Source organism: Giraffa tippelskirchi, chromosome 8 (assembly GCF_054371585.1).
Source record: "Giraffa tippelskirchi isolate mGirTip1 chromosome 8, T2T-mGirTip1v1.2.pri, whole genome shotgun sequence".
In the NCBI taxonomy this organism is placed as follows: Eukaryota; Metazoa; Chordata; class Mammalia; order Artiodactyla; family Giraffidae; genus Giraffa; species Giraffa tippelskirchi.
Genome location: NC_137282.1, coordinates 145,233,675 through 145,252,190, shown reverse-complemented (window position 1 = coordinate 145,252,190; position 18,516 = coordinate 145,233,675). Strand labels below are relative to the sequence as shown.

The window sequence follows — 18,516 nt, the reverse complement described above, 5'->3', positions numbered from 1 at the left end:
TGGAGAAAATTCAAAGATATAAAAAAACATATTACCCAATTCCTCAGGACTCCACTTTGGCCTCCAATCTGAATCATTTTCTCAGTTTTTATTTTCCAAATAAAATGGGTTATAGTTTGTGAGCCATCTTTGAACTACATGTACCACATAAGCCATATCTTGTAAAATAAAATTCAAAAACAGATTTTACTGCAAAATTTATACTTCATAGGTCTCAATCATCATGAGCCTTTGAAAGATCTGCTGGCCTATGACAAGTGTACTTTAGAAGGATTTTCCAAGTTTCAAAAATCATAATCCCAGTCACTGGATTTGCATACATTAGAAAGACCTTATCACCTTAACCTCTTGATCTGAAAGAACTTGGTTCCCATGAACCTTAGTAAGGAAAAGTTGGATATATGAATTTTTTTTTAACAAGCAATTTGTCTGGTCTCTACCTCAGTTTTCTCATCCGTAAAACAGAGACAGGTGATGGGAGGGAGGATTTTCCAAAATATCATCTTTATGGTCCCTTCAAATTTTGTTATTCCACACCATGCACTCAGCCCTTTGCTATAGTTTTCCTGTAAGGTGAAAAAAAAGAGGGGAACAGATGAGATTTTATGGGATTATGTGCTTAAATTAAGATATAAGTGGTAGAAGATGATCAAAGAAGGAAGGAAGGAAACAGAGGCTGGAACTCCAGGAAAAGATCTTTGACTAAATTCATTCATATAAAATACAAAGAGGAGAATGATGCTTTCATTTGAGAATTCACATTTGAGAAAGGTACATTTGATGTGCCTCTTGCAAAAAGATTTTGCCACCAAGGAGTAGAGACTTCCAAGCAGAAGTGACTGCATGAGCAAAAGCAGAGCATGTGAACAATTTCTGCTCCTGAAAGCAGGGACCAGGGGTCAGATAAAGCTAGAGTCTGAGGAAGAGACTGGGGGCGACGGTGGGGCGGGTAGGGCGTGATGAAGTGTAAGGAGAGAGTGCCTTGGACCTGGAAACATGCTGCCTGGAATTTAAAAGGCAAATACATATACAAAAACTGCCGAGACAAGGAACCATGGCTGGAGAGCGGTTGGGAGCAGTGAATGAAGAGAATGACCCGTGGTTCTCAGCCCATCAGAGTCACCTGTGGCGCCTGCAACCACAGAGACGTCACCCTCAGGTTTACTGATTCAACTGTGTCGAGGGTGTGGCGGAAACGTGGACATTTTGAGATAACTCCCTGGTGGTGTGTAATTTGCTTCCACTGTTTGGAACGCAGGCAGGAAGGAGGCGGCCAGCGGGTTGGGCAGGGTGTTAACAGACAAGGGAACTCAGAAGGCCCGGAATCGGTTTTTGACTCCGGTGGAGAAGCAGGAGAATCGGTGAGCACATCTGAGCCTGAGCAGATGTAGGAGTTTCTTAACGCTCTCATCCACGCGAGGCATTTCCTAATCTCTCTATAAAAGGGGTTAAAAACATGCGTTATTGATAGTTACACAGTTCGTCCGTAACGTAGCACCGATTTATACCTTGTTCACAAGGCACTAAAACCTCACTCCCACACTACAGCGGGAGAGGACAGGACGACGAGGATGGGATTCGAACCCACGCGTGCAGAGCACAATGGATTAGCAGTCCATCGCCTTAACCACTCGGCCACCTCGTCACTCACTTGAGCTCGCTTCTCATAAAATTATATTTCTCCACACAACAGAGTTATATCTGTGAAATTACATTATCTTTTTTTTAATTAATGAAGAAAATGTCTTTCCTCCCTATAAATGGTCCTCTTGCTTTGATAAAGGAAGAAAAAATAAAGAGACCACACTCCAAGCACTAAAGAAAACAGTGTGAAGGATCCTCAAAAGGCTTAAAACTAGATCTATTTTATGATCCAGCAATCCCAGTTTTAGGTATTTATCCAAAAGAAACGATATCAAAATGCAGATATCAAAAATGTATCTGCACTCCTATGTTTATTACAATATTGTTTACAATAGTCAAGATATGGAAAGAAATTGTCAGGAAATGAATGAATAAAGAAAATGCAGTGTGTGTGTATGTGTGTGTGTAATGGAATGTTATTCAGCCACAAGAAAGAAGGAAACTCTGCCATTCAAGACAACATGGACCTTGAGGGTGTTATGCTAAGTGAGATAAGACATACAAAGAAAGACAAATGCTGTATGATATCACTTATATGTGTAATCTAAGAATACATTACCTTACATGGTAAAAGAGATTTTGCAGATATGATTAAATTGAGGATTTCAAGATGGAAGAGTATCCTGGATTATCCAAGTGGACCCAAAGGAGGATCAGATTCAATAGTAGGAAATGTGAATGCAGAACCAAGAAGCAATGCATGAAAGAGGCCATTAAAATTGAAAAAATCAAGGAAATATTCTTGAAGTCTCTTGAAATATTCTTCATTGAAGTCTCCAGAAGGAACATAGCCATTCTGACACCTTGATTTTAGACTTTTGAACTCCAGAACTGTAAGAAAGTAAATTTGTGTTGTTTTAAGTAACTAAATTTGTGGTCATTTGCTACAGCAGCAATAGAAAATTAATGCAGAGGGTCTAAAGCACTTCCATGACTGGGGCTTAATAGGTAGGAAGAAGTTTGCAGAACTTTTTCTAGAATGCCAGAGGCATTTGTGGGGACTCTTATTTTGCTTGCATTGAGAGTACTGGAGGTGAGAAAGTCAACAGAAGGAATTTTAGAGTCCCACTGACAGCTGATATTGTTGTGTTCAGAGACCAGAGGGTTAACCACTTCACCATGGGACCTTGATATAAGAAACCTTTACAGGAAGATTTGTATCCTGGGCAGCTGATCTTTCAAAGGCTTCAGCATAGATTCAGCGGGAACATTAAGAGACAGCCTCCTGTAAGGAGACAGCAGAGGCTCTCAGATGACTGATAGCTTAGAATCTTATTCTATGTTTTGGACATTTTCTGGTCTGTGTGCAGAGTTTTGCAGCCTACAGAGCATTTGCCTGAGCTCCGGAGGAGAAAAGGGTCACAGGTGGGGCCTGTCTTCTGGGACTCCTATAAAAGCCTCTGATACATGAACTCTTAATCACTCAAGTACATAGTTCACTTATAGATCTGACCCACTTCATAGTAGTCCCAGAAGAGAGTAAGGAAGGATGCTTCTCCGGAGAAGGATGCCTGAGTGGGAAGGTTATGCCTGGAAACCGATGTGCATTATCAATTTGAGGCAAACCAAGAGAAAATTGGCTGGCCACCAAAACTAGAGGTCCCACCGAGATTTGAACTCGGATCGCTGGATTCAAAGTCCAGAGTGCTAACCATTACACCATGGGGCCGCCGCAATCTGCTTCCGGCTGGAAGATTTCTGAATATTCATTGAAGAGCCTGTGCTTCTATTCAGGATTTTGTGAACTATAATTTTTATTTTAAAAATATTTATAAAGAATCTGTTGTATCCCAGTCAGCAGAGGATCCGAGTGAAATGCAACGACCAAGAATCACAGGCACTACGAATTTCTCAGGACCCAGTTCGTATTAAAAACTGATGGAACTCGGACCCAGAACTGAGGTCAGGGCTATAAAACGCGAATAGTCAAGCAGACGGCGATCTAAATTACCAGAATCTGAGGGGATTCTGTGGTCCAGAGAAGGAAATGGAGGAGAAGAAAACAGATGCGAAATCTCAGAGGAAAGGATAGAGATAGTTGTTCTGCAGGACATTGCCTCCTAGCTGACAGGGATGTGGTGTCTAGCCGCGCGAGTGCTTAGGTGTCTGGCCTCCTCGAGGTACCACGGTGATTGAAGAGACACGGGGGAGGGGGGCGGGGGGCGAGGCACTAAAAGTTAGGTCCCACCGAGATTTGAACTCGGATCGCTGGATTCAAAGTCCAGAGTGCTAACCATTACACCATGGGGCCGCTACACACTCTTCGAGGCAAGCAGTTAGGAACGTGGCTGCAGTGTGTTACATGCACTTTATTCTGATGATTTCTGTCTTGGATGAATGAAGGCCTCATTATCAGTGCTCCGCAACGCCAGAAGCATAACAGAGCTCACTTTGCTTCCAGTTTTTCTCAGAGTCCACTTAGAGTTTGAGTACCTGCCTTCCTTGCAAAATCAAAACTGCACTTACTGAATTTCTAACCTGGGCCATGAATGTCTATATATGGTGTCAACACTTAAAAATTCCATAGGACACGTGTGAATATAGAAAAAGAAGAAAAACGTTCAAGATAAGTTAGGAAATTTTTGGTAATTTTGAGATTAAGGAAAAACGTTTGGAGTATTTTTACATCCTTCTTTTTACTTATCCGCATGTCCTAATAGATCGATTGCAAGTTTAATACAAGTTGAATTTTTGTTATGTTTATTCTTACTTCTGTTGCATATACCGTGTGCGTATGTCTTAGAAAGAGTTTTAGCAAGCGAAACAGTTTTTGGTGTGTTTGGGGGTTTTTTTAAAATAAAATTCAGCCAAAATCTGAAAACAGTTTTGAATATTCTTCTACTGATACTTCCTCCCTACAATCTGGCCTCCTAAATGGAATGATAAGAGGGCTCCATAAGGAAATGTTGGAAATTTCTGTATGAAATACTGGTTCTGAAACGTCAAAATAGTCAAAAGTAGAATAGTGATGCATTGGATATACCCAAATTCTTGGAAGTACATTAAGGGGAAAAAGAGGCAAGCGAGGATCGAAAGTCAGACCTGAACTGAATTTCAGTTCGGGAGATAGTAATTCAAAATGAATTAATGCCTGAGCTTTAAAAAAAAAAAAAAAATATTTATAGTGGTCTCAGAAATCCCTAGCGTTTACCAAAGTAAATTTCAAAGATTTTCTCTACAGACAGTTATACTAGGGGACTAAAATTTCCTCCATCCAATTTTATGGAGAAAGATAATAATAAATAGGGAAACAGTTAATTTCGTGTTAAGTTTCCACAGTTGTTACTTGGACCCGGAGAGGAGTTAAAAAAAAAAAAAAAAAAAAAAGGAGCAGCTACGTAGCCGGCAGGATTCGAACCTGCGCGGGGAGACCCCAATGGATTTCAAGTCCATCGCCTTAACCACTCGGCCACGACTACAGAACTGATTAGATTGTCTAGATATATTCCCATGAGGAATATCTTTCCTGTTACAAATGTACTTTCATTTTAACAGCTGTTCTGGAATGCCTGTCATCATGATAAATAGATCAACAATTTGAAGATTGAGATGTTGGTTACAGACCTTATCACAAAATGTAACCTTTGTCTGACAAGATACCAGAGATCTTACGAAGGTCACATTCCAATCCCTACGAGGTGTAGTGGTCCCCAAATCTGAGAGGTCAAATTCCAACAAATTTACCGGACATAAAGAATAAGATTTACCTCCGTTAAAAATGGGAAAGAGGTATTTCTAACAAGCAACTTTAGGGATTCTTACACATGCAGAGTTAGTCCACAAGCTAGATGTGATCAGTTCAGTTCAGTCGCTCAGTTGTGTCCGACTCTTTGCGACCCCAAATCTGTTGTAAATAGCATTCAGTCCCTTCTAAGATCAGGTTTCAATCGACAACAAAAAGAAAACACCGTAAATAGCAGAGGATGGTTTCGATCCATCGACCTCTGGGTTATGGGCCCCGCACGCTTCCGCTGCACCACTCTGCTAACACATGCCCTGTGCTTTGGAGTTTATTTTCAAGGGGACAAATTTTGGCACTTTCTTAGATCCAACCTATTATGGGTATCTTTCTAAAGGTGCTTCGAAGAGTAGGAATACTGCATATATGTCTGTACATGGCCACATTCGACTTCCAAATACCACTGACTCAGAAATCACCTTCTAAAGACTACTGCTATCAATTGAGGTTTGCTTGGTTGTTGGAAAACCAAACGCACGCCAATAGGTGTAATTTATAAAAGTGAAATTATGAATTTACAAAGGTGAAATTGTAAATTACCAGAAGAGTACTTACCTTAAAATATTTTTTGTTTGTGGCTTTTCGTGGGAAAAATAAGCTCACTGCATTGGCCGGGAATCGAACCCGGGCCTCCCGCGTGGCAGGCGAGAATTCTACCACTGAACCACCAATGCTTCCTTGAGTTGTTGGTCATTTATTTGTATCCATATAAATTCTTAGGAAAACTGTGAGGATACGTATTTTTCCCCAGAATGTTCCTAAATCCAATCAAATAGCAGATTACATCTAAATATTCTGGGAAAACCTGTGAACTAGAAGGAAGCTGAAACTGCTGATATGTGACTTGGAGCCTTATGAAAATGAAAAATGCCTATAAACACCCGACATATAAAAATGTCTTTCTCCATCCCTTCCTCAATTTATATCTTTAATGAAAACACTTTCTGAAAGTTTCTCATTAAAGCTGAAAGCCAGTTCGGTTACTTACTAGGCCAATGTGCTCAATTCAAGTTTGAAGCACAAAGTTGCTTCATTTGGAAAAAAGACCTCCTATTGTTTATGTTTATGGAGACCCAAGTTTGGCAAGGAGGATATTGTCAACGGAAGCAGGATAAAAAAGAAAATAATAAAGGAAAAAAGAATTCTCCCACTTCCTTCTTCTTACTTGCTCCTGGAGACAGTTTGCCGAGGTCACTGTGGCGCTTTGGAAGCAAAAGACAAATGGGGCCTGGAAATAAATCCTGTGTTTCAGGACTTTTCAGCTGGTTTGGAGAAAAAAACAACACAGAGAAAACCACTGATAATCAATGAAAATAATCTCTACTGAAATGACTCTTGAGTGTGGGCTTTAGGGAAGTAACCGAATCTGACAGCCTGGATTATTAAAGCATGTGAAAGCCCAGGAGGTTTTTTTCACTCTAGTTTCTATCTCTTCACCTCTTCTTCAGAATAGAGAAATTGCAATATTTAATAGGCGGCTATGATTAGGATGCTTTGAAGGAGAAGAATGGCAAAAAGCCTTTTAGTAAATTAAGAGGTTATTAATGCTGATCTTAAAGGAAGAATCTGGGCCATAAATTAGGTTCTTCCAAATCCTAGCAACAGAATAATATATAACTGGACAGTATGAGAGATATAAATAAATTCAGCCAAGTTTCCTAATTTGTTTATTCATATGTAAATAGAGCCTAGCAGAGTTGAATGTAAGTCATTCAACTTACATTTCTCTAGGGGTTGTAAAAATAAAATAAAATGATGCCTATTAAAGCTTTGAAAAATAGTATTAAACTATCAGATAAATATTAACTACTGATTTTTACTTCATGGAACTTTTTAATGAACCACTGGGAGTCAGAATTTGTATCTTCTATTATAAACAGAAATCTTTAGCGTCATGCATATAGTTGGTGCTCACATTAGTTGTACTGAATTGATTACATACTGTAGGCTAGTTTAGAACAAATATCTAAAGTATGTTCTTTGTAGTATAAAGGTAATTTTTACAATGTGCACTCTATTTCCTCAGATTTTATTTGGCTTAGATGCTAAATCGTGTCCAACTCTTGGGACCCCATAGGCTGTAGCCTGCCAGGCTCTTCCGTCCATGGGATTCTCCAGGCAGGAATAATGGAGTGGGTTGCTATTTCCTTCTCCAGAGGATCTTGCCGACCCAAGGATCAAACCCAGGTCCCCTGCATTAGAGGCAGATTCTCTACCAACTTAGCTACAAGGGAAACCCTTGCTACCTCTTCAGAACGTCACTAATAACCTCATTGAAAAACAAAGCTGAGTTTATTGGACAAGAGAGAACATTATGTCAGGAGTCTCAATAGTGTCTCAGAGTGAGAAGGCAAAGTTGAGCTATTTAGTGAGATTTTCAAAATCTGGATTTTTGGTGAGTAAGGATTGGATAAGGATCGAAATATATATTAGAATTGGTAGACACAGGAGATGATTTTGAGATAAAACGTACTCATGGTCTACTGCTGTGTAACAAATTACCCTAAAACTTAGTGGCTTAAAACAACAAACATTTACTATCTCATATTTTCTGTGGATCTGGAATTTAGGAGTGGCTTACCCAGGTGGAAGTCTCTTACAAGGGTAGCAAACAGGATGTCGACAAGAGTTACAGACATCTACTTATATACCTCTTCCCCTCTTCCTTCCCCTCCTCTTCCTCCGCCATCTTCTCTCCCCAAACTCCTTCTCCTCCTCCTCCACCACCTCCTTCGTCACTTCCATCCATTTACTTACTCTTTGGTATTCCTGAAAAGCAAAATAAAAATTATAAGCTTAATGCTTTAAGTTGATCTACATTCTCTTTACTTCTATTTGCCAGATGATCTTCAATAATTTCTGAGAAGAGGTCCCTCTTCAAGAGATTACGTGAGTCAAAAACTGGCCAGCAACTTTATGAAAGAAAGGTCCCTTTCCCCAAAAAGCTGACCCCGACGTGATTTGAACACGCAACCTTCTGATCTGGAGTCAGACGCGCTACCGTTGCGCCACGAGGTCACGGGTGAGCGATGGACTCTATTCTAAATCAGAATTTAAATAATGCCTTCTCCTCTCCCCCAGATCCTAAAGATTTATGTCTTTTTATTGGTAAGCTTGATTATTTTCTCCCCACTATTCATAGCTTCGCTAATGCTTGGTAGAGAAAGATAAGAAAGATTAAATATTAACCCAAAAGTTCCAGAGCTCCGCATAGGGGAAACTCATTGGTTTCTCACTTTCTATCTTTCCACCTGTCGAAACTTTCCTGTCCTGAGGAAAACTGTTCGTGCTCAGCTTAGATCCACAATGAAACAGGATTAAGAACTGCCACGATTTTCGAACTCCCACTTTTCCTATAAATTCACTAGACCTCAGTTCAGTTCAGTCGCTCAGTCGTGTCCGACTCTTTGCGACCCCATGGACTGCAGCACGCCAGGCCTCCCTGTCCATCACCAACTCCCGGAGTTTCCTCAAACTCATGTCCACCGAGGTGGTGATGCCATCCAACCATCTCATCCTCTGTCGTCCCCTTCTCCTCCCGCCTTCAATCTTTCCCAGCATCAGGGTCTTTCTTCTCAAAAAGATTCCCAGCCTTCCCTGCCCTGCGGTGTCCAATCCTTAACCCTGCCCCCGCCACCCCCTCCCACACATCCCTCCAACCTCAGCGCTCACCTGGTCCCATTAGTCAACCTGGTAAAAAGCTGCTTTATCCTCAAAAGTGTAGCATAGATTGCTTGTCTTCCTGACACCCTCACTTCTCACTGGAATTCCGAGAGCCTTCTGCTCTCTGTACTGTACACTTGCCATTCAGTTCACAACAACTCAAAGCAAATAGCTAATATCTACTGAGTTCTCAGAATTTTCTACCAGTTCTGTGTTAGCAGCGCCTCCTCTAGCCAGTGATTCTTAAAACGTCCTCGCGGACCAGGAGCACTTGCGTCAGCTGTGAACCTCGGCCACACCCCAGGCCTACAAAATAAGAAAGTCTGGAGGCGGACCCCAGCAGCCTTTGTTTTAACAAAACCTCCTGATCGTGATGAAGGGAAAAGTTTGAGAATCACAGCCCGAGCCTAGCAACTCGATACTTTACTCATTCAAAATAATAACAATTTTCCGTTTTCTTCCAGGATGGTGGAGAGGCAATGTGATATTAGTCTGTTGCCATAGCAGTACCACAGATTGGATGGCTTAAGCAACGATTTATCTTCTCACAGTTCTGGAGGCTAGAAGTTCAAGAACAACCCTGTCAATGGGTTTATAGACGGCGGTTCTTCTCCTTGGTCTTCACATGGTCTTTCCTCTGTGTGTTTGTGTCCTGATCTTTTTAAAATAAGGACACCAGTCATTGTATCAGGGCTTACCCATATGACCTTTTTTTACTTTAGTTACTTTTTTAAAAGCCCTGTCTCCAAACAAAGTCACACCTGAGGTACTGAGGTGTTAGAGCTTCGACATACGAGGCGTGGGTGGGAGTAGGGGAAGCAGACAGGAGGACACAATTCAGCTCCTAATAGCCAGTTTCCAGGTGAAGCTACTGCTGACAATTCCTGAGCCTGGCAAGAGGCGTGACGATGGAGGTTCTGTGGTGTGTGTCGGATCGCCTCTTCACTTTTCCTACACGAGGTATTTAGGATTCAGCTTTTTCGGGTCTGACAAGTCAACAAAGTATCACACTTCAATCGGCTTTCCAGAGGACAAGTTTGTTGCTATTGCCTCCTCTCCCGAAATTTTGATCCTATTTAAGTTTGGGGGCTGTTTTGAGTAGGATTTCTGGAGTGCACAAAAGCGAATTCTTGTCTTTCATCCACAATCTTTACCTGAAAGCCCCCCGCAAGGCAGCGGTGGTCCCCTGAGTATATAAAGCAATCCAGCTCTATTCCTCTCCTTCTTCAGCTCTCAGCTCAAGCATTCCTTCCCTACTGTGGCCTTTCTCCCAGGTTCGCATCAAAAGATAAAGCACTCTATTATTAGCTATTGTAGCATCATCTCTTTTTTAACTTTACAGTATTTTTAACCCTCAGGTTCAACCTATTTCCCCAACTAGATGGTAGGATTTTTAAGGAGCTGGAAATGCCCTTGTTTGCAATAATACTCTCACTGTGTTACAATTATGGGCTTCCCTGATGGCTCAGCTATAAAGAATCCGCCTGCCAATGCAAGAGAACGATAGCACATGCTACAAGGATAGTTGAGATTGTTTTCTTTCAATGAATTATCCAAACACAGCATTGTAGCTATGCCTGGACCACGTGGCCTAATGGATAAGGCGTCTGACTTCGGATCAGAAGATTGAGGGTTCGAATCCCTTCGTGGTTGTTAGGTGTTTAAATTATTACTACTCATAAACTGTAAACTTGATAATGATAGTTATTAAAAATTCAGTTTTCTTGGTTAAAGTCCATAATCAGAAATCTCCTTTTCTCCTTAATAGTTTTATCCTCCATGCATTTCTGCTCAACACCCTTTCCTTTGCTTTACGTTTCTTTTTACCCGTCCAATGTCTGTTTCTCTATCCACAGTATCACCAGTTAGCTCTCCCGGTCTGCTCTCCTCAAAATTTGGTCCTCAAACCAATGGCAACATTCAGGAGCTCCCTAGAAATGCAAACTTCCCTAGCTAGTCCTGGTTCCCTCTCAGCACTATACTTGAACTACAAAATTAGAATTTTGGGAGTGGGGCTCAGGAATCTGGTAACAATTATTGAATCTGGGTGGTAGGTATATAGATAATTCCCGATTCTTTCAACTTTTTTAAATGTTTGGAATTTTTTACAGTAAAAGTTTAATTAAAGAAAAAAAAAAAAAACGGGGCGGAGGGGAGGGTGGTGAAGAGAGGGGGATTGACAGAAGCTGTCCTGTTTAAACAAAAGCCCTGGGAGAAGAACACAGGGCTCCTAGGATACAAGACAGAGGGTCAACATCAAGAAACCAGCATTGTGCGAGGAAGAGCAGATCCTTTCTTGCCTCGGGAATCCAGGCTCCCTTGACAGAATGGTCAGAAAAAGAGCTGAGAAAATTAGACAGGTGCTGGTGATGAGGGACTCCTACTTGCCACTTGTGATCTTCCCTGAAGACCACAGAGTAAAGACATGAAAGGAGGGGAGAGACCCAGTCTGATTTGCATTCTCAGATTAACACCTCAGTTAGTGCTGACATAGCCCTGCCTACATAACCTGCCCTAAACTACATCTCCAAGGTGTTATCTCTCACTGTTCTCTCTCCTTCTCCCTCTCCAAAAAAAGCAACATTCCAGCCAGACAACACTTTATTTTATTTATCTCATATTCCACAAGGTTTAAGTCTAGAACACTGCTCCCATCTCCAATTTGGCTCACTTTCACACATCCTTCAGATCTAAGTTTAAACATGATTCATTCCACATGTATTTATTGAGTATCCATTTGGCCAGAGATAAGGTGTAATTGGAACATTTTTTCATGAAACTTGGTGTTTAATGAGTGACTCTCCAGGCAACCACCTAAGATATTCATGATTGGGATCTACATTCTTCCTGTGGGCTACTAAGGCACACTGGACCTCTCACTTATCAAACTCAGTGGTGAATATTCACTTTTGTAATCTTTCACTCTGAAAATTTCTCAGAACAGTAGCCATATTTTAACAGTGGCTCTCAACTGTATGAGCTGCTGCTGCTAAGTCGCTTCAGTCGTGTCCGACTCTGTGCGACTACATAGATGACAGCCCAACAGGCTCCGCCATCCCTGAGATTCTCCAGGCAAGAATACTGGAGTGGGTTGCCATTTCCTTCTCCAGTGCATGAAAGGGAAAGGTGGAAGTGAAGTCACTCAGTCATGTCCGACTCCTAGCGACTCCATGGACTGTAGCCTACCAGGCTCCTCCGTCCATGGGATTTTCCAGGCAAGAGTACTGGAGTGGGGTGCCATTGCCTTCTCTGCCACTGTATGAGCAGCACCTAGCAAACTGTTTGTCCTGTGATTGTGCCCAGAATACAAATTTTGAAACAATGAAGAAATGAATGAATCTCTTCAGGGACAAGGGACCAGAGGTCCGAAAACTTCCAAGAAATTGTTGCAGTTACGCATATGAGAAACTGTTGGAACCTGATCTTAGAAAATGGGTTTGACACTTGGGAGGAAAAGCCAGACTGAGAAACAGTTCCAAGGTTGAACCAAAGACCTGGAAACTGGTGGCCTCTGGAGAGGGAGTTAGAGAACAGATATAAGGGGAGTTCTAAGTCTTTGGTTTTGGTACCTGGGTGCTCCTGTCAAACAAAAATCTAGGCTGTTGGAGAAGACCCAAGTTTAGAGAGAAAGAATGGAGCTTTCATTTGGGGATGTATTGCTTTTGAGATGCACATGGACATGCAACAAGAAGTAATTAGGACAACTGTATTTTCTGGAGCCCAGACATGAGGTCTGGGCTGCAGGAGGTAATTTTCAACCTATCGGCACATAAGCAGTGGTTTATCAATCATGCCCTGTCCTCTTTCTGTTCATGAAATGGAGTTGTTGATGAAATACAGAAATCTTCTACTTGTACACTAACACATCCACATGCATGAACATACAGTTAAGATTGTGGTAATGGTTGCATAGTTTCAAAAAAGTGAAGATCCTGGGGCTCTGGTCTTGCTTTGGAGGTGGTCTCTGCAGATATTTTTAAACATTATCCACAGAGAATTAGATACTCTGTGAGAAAAAGTCCCATGCCATGAAGTGGATTTGATTCTCAGAAATATTTTCATATTACTATTTTATTCAAAAATATTCTACCTATTGCTTTAAAATATTTTGAACTTTACAAAGAGATGGGAGACAGTGCTTCATGGGGAATATTTTGACAGATTCTCATTCTTGAACTTAAAAATGACAGTTACAAAAGCTGCTGACGTTTGTTGAGCCCTTACTATGTTCCAGGCACTAGATTAAATGTCTAAAGAGAGTGTCTGTAAGGAACAGCTGTGCCAGATTATTTATTGAGCATTAATTTCCTTCTCCAGCAGAAATAAGAGAATTTTTTTTAAAACTGTTGCGATATATGGCAATTTGCTTTTTCTAAAAAGAACATTCTCAGTTTACGACATGCTGGAAATAAAGTTGGTTGACTCTTCGATTTTATCAACTATTAATGTAACTCATCATCTTTTGTCTTGCCCTTTTTAATGACTAAATACTGAAGTTGCTTAAAATAAATGATATATAGTAACATGGAGAACATGGAAAGAAACCATGTATATGTGTAGTCGTGGCCGAGTGGTTAAGGCGATGGACTAGAAATCCATTGGGGTCTCCCCGCGCAGGTTCGAATCCTGCCGACTACGAATCAGTTTTTCCTCTTTATTAGTATAATAAAATTTCTGCCTGGTCGGATTGACCTTCAATTTCAAGATACTTTTTAAAATACTAAACACTCTCTCAGACCTTTTACAAATTACATCAAAACAGAGTTCTCATAGACCACGAAGGAGTCATATTTTATGAGTTAGAAAAAAGAACCAGTAAGACTTTCTTCTATTTCAGTTCTGAGCTTTCTCAGGTTCTCAAACCGAAAGGAAAGATTTCACACATTCATATTTAGAGCAACAGCGATGCCATAACTTCCCTTTTTCTAAAACTATAAGTTTCTTTCTACTTGCGGGTGGGCCAGTGGCGCAATGGATAACGCGTCTGACTACGGATCAGAAGATTCCAGGTTCGACTCCTGGCTGGCTCGTTACTTTTTGTAACGCCCTTTTTGTAAGTTCCACAAATTCCCATCTTCTCCAGGCCTCCGTGTTAAGCTTTTCTAATTTTCTATTTATTTTACAATATCACTCTATACAAAATGACAAAAGTGTTAATACACAGGCTTCAGCTATAGCTCGCTATTCTTCTTTTACTTACATAGGTTTTCTTTAAATCACATCACTAAATTGTTTTGGAAACTTACTTAGGTGTATGAGGGAAACATAAAAGAGGGAACATCTTTCAAACGCATCTTTCTCAGAAAGTTAAGATTAGAAGTCTCACAAAGAGAAGATTTCTTGATAGCAATTTTTTCTTCTCTCTTTTTTTTAAGATTTAGTTTTTTAGAGCAATTACTAGTTCACAGCAAAATTGAGAGGAAGGTTCACACACCTTCTCACACATGTATAGTCTCCCCCATCGTCAACAGAGTGGGTACATTTGTTAGAAATGATGAGTCTTCCGTGGACTGAAGTCCATAGTTTTCATTACAATTGGCCCTTGATGTTGTGCATTCTAAGGGTTTAAACAAATGTAGAATCATAAAAGAAATCAACCCTGAATATTTATTGGGAGGACTGATGCTGAAGCTGAAGCTCCAGCACTTTGGCCACCTGATGCGAAGGGCTGACTCATTGGAAAAGACCCTAACACTGGAAAAGATTGAGGGCAGGAGGAAAAGGGGACGACAGAGGACGAGATGGTTGGATGGCATCACCGACTCAATGGACATGAGTTTGAGCAAACTCTGGGAGACAGCGAAGGACAAGGAAGCAGGCATACTACAGTCCATGCGTGTGTGCGTGCTTAGTCGCTTCAGTCTTGTTCGACTCCCTACGACCCCAAGGACCATGGCCTGCCAGGCTCCTCTCTCCAAGGGATTCTCCAGGCAAGAATACAGGAGTGAGCTGCCATTTCCTTCTCCAAATCTGACCATGGGGTTGCAAAAAGTTGGACACGACTGAGTGACTGAACAACAGAAAGGCATGTATCTATCCATTGTTATAGCATCTCGCAGAGGATTTTCACTGCCTGAAAAAATCCTCTCTGCTTGGCCTATTCATCCTTCTTCCTCTCACCAACCCCTGGCAACCAATGATGATTTTACTGTTTCTGTAGTTTTGCCTTTTCTAGGATGTCATATATTGGAATGATACAGTATGTACAGCCTTTCAGATTGGCTTATTTCACTTAGTAATATGCATTTAAGGTTTCTCCATGTCTCCTCATGGCTTAGTAGCTCATTTCTTCTTAAGGCGGAATAATATTCCATTGTCTGCATGTACCACAGTTTATCCATTCACCTACTGAAAGGCATCTTGGTTGCTTCCAAAATTTGGCAATTAAGAATAAATCTGTTATCAACAACTGTGTGCAGGCTTTTGTGTGGACAGAAGTTTCAACTCCTTTGGGCAATTTAATAAGGAGGGCAGTTGCTGGATCATATGAACTGGCAAACTGTCTTCCACGGTGGCTGTACCATTTTGCATTCCAACTAGCACTGAATGACAGTCCCTGTTACTCCATCTTCTCGCCAGCATTTGATGTTCAGTGTCCTGGATTACTTTGGCCACTTGATGAGAAGAGCTGACTCATTGGAAAAGACCCTGAAGCAGGGAAAGATTGAGGGCAGGAGGAGAAGGGGACAACAGAGAATGAGATGGTTGGATGGCATCATCCACTCAAAGGACATGAGTTTGAGCAAACTCCAGGAGATAGTGAAGGACAGGGAAGCCTGGCGTACTGCAGTCCATGGGGTCACAAAGAGTCAGATATGACTGATTGACTGAAAAACAACAATAGGTGTGTAGTGGTATCTCACAGTTACTTTGTTCTCAAGACATATGCTTTTCATGTGCTTAAAAAGCAGGCCAAACACCTCACTAAGGAAGATATACAATGCCAAGTGTTCTTAATAAACTCTCTTCTCTACTCTCAAAGTTCTCCTCAGGAGGAAAAGAAGCTCATCTTAGCAGAGGATGGTTTCGATCCATCGACCTCTGGGTTATGGGCCCAGCACGCTCCCGCTGCGCCACTCTGCTGCAATAAACTGTATCCTCATACTTAGTATTCAGCTTTCTACGGACTTGTTTTTTTTTTTTCCAACTCTACAGAGCTGAGTGTGTTCTTGAACTGTTTTTCTCTGTTTCTGTCTCTCTTTCTCTTTCCCCCAGAGCAGTAATCTCTGTTTTACAACGCGATGGCCAAGGGCCTAAACTAACTGCTAAGAAAAGTGTTAACAAGAAATAGAGAATGACTATTTTGGATGGTCTTCCTCCACGCACAGAAGGCATGTTTAGATGCAATGTCTGTTACCGTGTGCTATGTGAACATGTACATTACATCTATAACAAGATATCTGCTCATATTCCATATGTCATGTTTTAAAGACTTTCTTAGTTATACAAAGTAATAGGTTCTGATGAAATAAGTGTGCTTTCCTTTTCTTCTGCGCTGTAATGTAATGGTTCATAATCTGTTGGAGGGTGCACAAGTCCCAGGTAAGAAAAAAATACACAGTCCTGTACATTTTTTTAAAAACAGAGTTTTAAGGAGCTCTTAGAACTTCTAGCCCAGAGGACTACTTTCTCTGATGTAATGGTTCATTTCCTCTAGTCTCAATTTGGCAAACCAAACAAAAAATTATGTTCAGGTTTTCTGCATCTGGAAATGAACTGACTTCCTTCTTGGTTTGCTGGAGTAAGGGGAATTGCAGAGAGCCAAGATTCTGCTTGCTGTGTAACCTTTCTGGCAAGGAAAAGCTGATCCAGGTGTGAAGCAGGTGATGTCAGAAGATGTGGGAAGCTTCTGACCATTGGAGAGAGATGTGGATAAGGAAATGGGTCAGGGAGCACAGAAGTGAGCGTGGAGAGACGGCTGGGAGTTGACAAAGACTGAAATTCAGAACCTTTGCAATAAAAGAAAAATAAAAGAAAAGAATAAAAATGTCTTTATGGACCCAGAAATAAGCCCCCCAAGCACAGTTATAGTGTACACCTGCCTATTTACTTACTTTCTAAAGGGCAGCGTTAAGGGCAGCCGGCGTTGGAGAAAACATCTTTTTTCCCTCCAAGTTTCAGACCAGCGCATGCCATAGACAGTAAAACAACTGACCCCGACGTGATTTGAACACGCAACCTTCTGATCTGGAGTCAGACGCGCTACCGTTGCGCCACGAGGTCCTGTGGGGGCCGTTGGCTCATTTACTTGTCAACCTGATCTATGAAATTAATTATTGGTACTCAGGGAAGACCATGCAGCTGGATACAAAATAATGCCTGGTGGCCTCCTGTATTAAAACAGCTGTCCATTCAATCATATACTGATTCTGTCTGCCTCCGAAAATGCTTCTATTTCCATTGCTTCCTATTCTATTTCCTTCCTTTTCTTACCTAATTTTCTCCATATACGTCAAAAATAGACATTCAGGGTTTGTTTTATTTTCGTTTTTGTCTGTTTAGAAATAATAGACATCCGGTTTAAAGTCGGGCGTTCTGAGTTGGAGTAAGAGTAACAAAGAGTGCCCTCCCCTCATCCCTTAGCCCTCCCCCTAATCAGGGACGCTGATCAGGGGGTTTTTTTTGTTTGTTTGTTTGTTTTTTTTTTAATGATCAGGGTTTTAAATTTGTTACCAAAGTTGATGGTAGTTGCTAACCACATACTAGTGTTTCGGGGAAACAAATTTACCCGGGGCCGGCCGGTTCAACTGTGCAACTCCTATCTGCGAAATAACATCGTCTCCTTACAACCACTCTTGTGTTTAGTTGAAATGATCAATTTCACATTGCAAGAGTTCTTCCGAATCTGAACACTGTATCTGAAACTAGCCCTAAGAAGAGCAAGAAACCTTTTTTTTTCTTTTTGGCCAGAGGAAACAAGTGATTCTTGCACCGTGGTTAGGCTGGTTAAAGCACCTGTCTGGGAAACTGCAGTTGGGTGTCGAATCTCAATAAGATTGTTTTCCAAGATCTAAATAGTAGAGAGGTCTCTTTGAACTCCTAGAAAAAGATATTCTGAAAAATGAATCTTGAGCTCTGGACTCATTTTTCAAGATTGAGAAAAGGAAACTTTAATTTTCAGTGAAAGGTGTGTCCTTTTTATAGTAGTGGGTCATTTTTCAGAATATCCTGTCCAGTAGTCCCAAAACTGCATACCTCTGATTGTCTTTATCTCTTTTCCTTGTTTTTCCTAGGCTAGATGCTGCATACTATATATCAGCATCTAGTATACCATATACTTTACTTATATATTTATTTATTACCTATCAAAAGTAACTAGACTAAAAGCTAAGGCACAGCCTCTTCCGGGATCCATCTGAGCAGTCAGCTTGCACTCCACTTAATATACCCTCTTTGGCTACCACACCCACCTCACCACTACCCTCTGGCTACTGCTACCCACTAAGAACAAACACCAGGAAGTTTACCTG

The 18,516-nt window shown here is 41.1% G+C and overlaps 1 long non-coding RNA gene and 11 other non-coding genes across 13 annotated transcripts in view; 3 read left to right on the top strand and 9 right to left on the bottom strand.

Moving 5' to 3' along the window:
* Nucleotides 1-18,516, bottom strand: part of LOC145518532 (uncharacterized) — a 36,067-nt gene that overhangs the window by 1,958 nt on the left and 15,593 nt on the right. The window contains exons 1-2 of one of the 2 annotated variants that reach the window (XR_014062958.1): nt 9,052-9,277; nt 441-566 (exon numbers count right to left, since the gene is read on the bottom strand). This is a non-coding gene — a long non-coding RNA (uncharacterized LOC145518532). Of the gene's footprint in view, nt 1-440; nt 567-9,051; nt 9,278-18,516 lie in introns of those variants that run through there. The other variant, XR_014062959.1, reaches the window with a different exon arrangement.
* TRNAS-GCU (transfer RNA serine (anticodon GCU)) lies at nt 1,564-1,645 on the bottom strand. The gene has a single exon. It is a non-coding gene; the product is annotated as a tRNA-Ser (tRNA).
* TRNAQ-UUG (transfer RNA glutamine (anticodon UUG)) lies at nt 3,242-3,313 on the bottom strand. The gene has a single exon. It is a non-coding gene; the product is annotated as a tRNA-Gln (tRNA).
* On the bottom strand, nt 3,824-3,895 carry TRNAQ-UUG (transfer RNA glutamine (anticodon UUG)). Its single transcript has one exon. It is a non-coding gene; the product is annotated as a tRNA-Gln (tRNA).
* TRNAS-UGA (transfer RNA serine (anticodon UGA)) lies at nt 4,982-5,063 on the bottom strand. The gene has a single exon. It is a non-coding gene; the product is annotated as a tRNA-Ser (tRNA).
* TRNAG-GCC (transfer RNA glycine (anticodon GCC)) lies at nt 5,987-6,057 on the bottom strand. The gene has a single exon. It is a non-coding gene; the product is annotated as a tRNA-Gly (tRNA).
* On the bottom strand, nt 8,330-8,401 carry TRNAW-CCA (transfer RNA tryptophan (anticodon CCA)). Its single transcript has one exon. It is a non-coding gene; the product is annotated as a tRNA-Trp (tRNA).
* Nucleotides 10,627-10,699, top strand: TRNAR-UCG (transfer RNA arginine (anticodon UCG)). The gene has a single exon. It is a non-coding gene; the product is annotated as a tRNA-Arg (tRNA).
* Nucleotides 13,603-13,684, top strand: TRNAS-AGA (transfer RNA serine (anticodon AGA)). Its single transcript has one exon. It is a non-coding gene; the product is annotated as a tRNA-Ser (tRNA).
* Nucleotides 14,004-14,076, top strand: TRNAR-ACG (transfer RNA arginine (anticodon ACG)). Its single transcript has one exon. It is a non-coding gene; the product is annotated as a tRNA-Arg (tRNA).
* On the bottom strand, nt 16,058-16,129 carry TRNAM-CAU (transfer RNA methionine (anticodon CAU)). Its single transcript has one exon. It is a non-coding gene; the product is annotated as a tRNA-Met (tRNA).
* Nucleotides 17,198-17,269, bottom strand: TRNAW-CCA (transfer RNA tryptophan (anticodon CCA)). Its single transcript has one exon. It is a non-coding gene; the product is annotated as a tRNA-Trp (tRNA).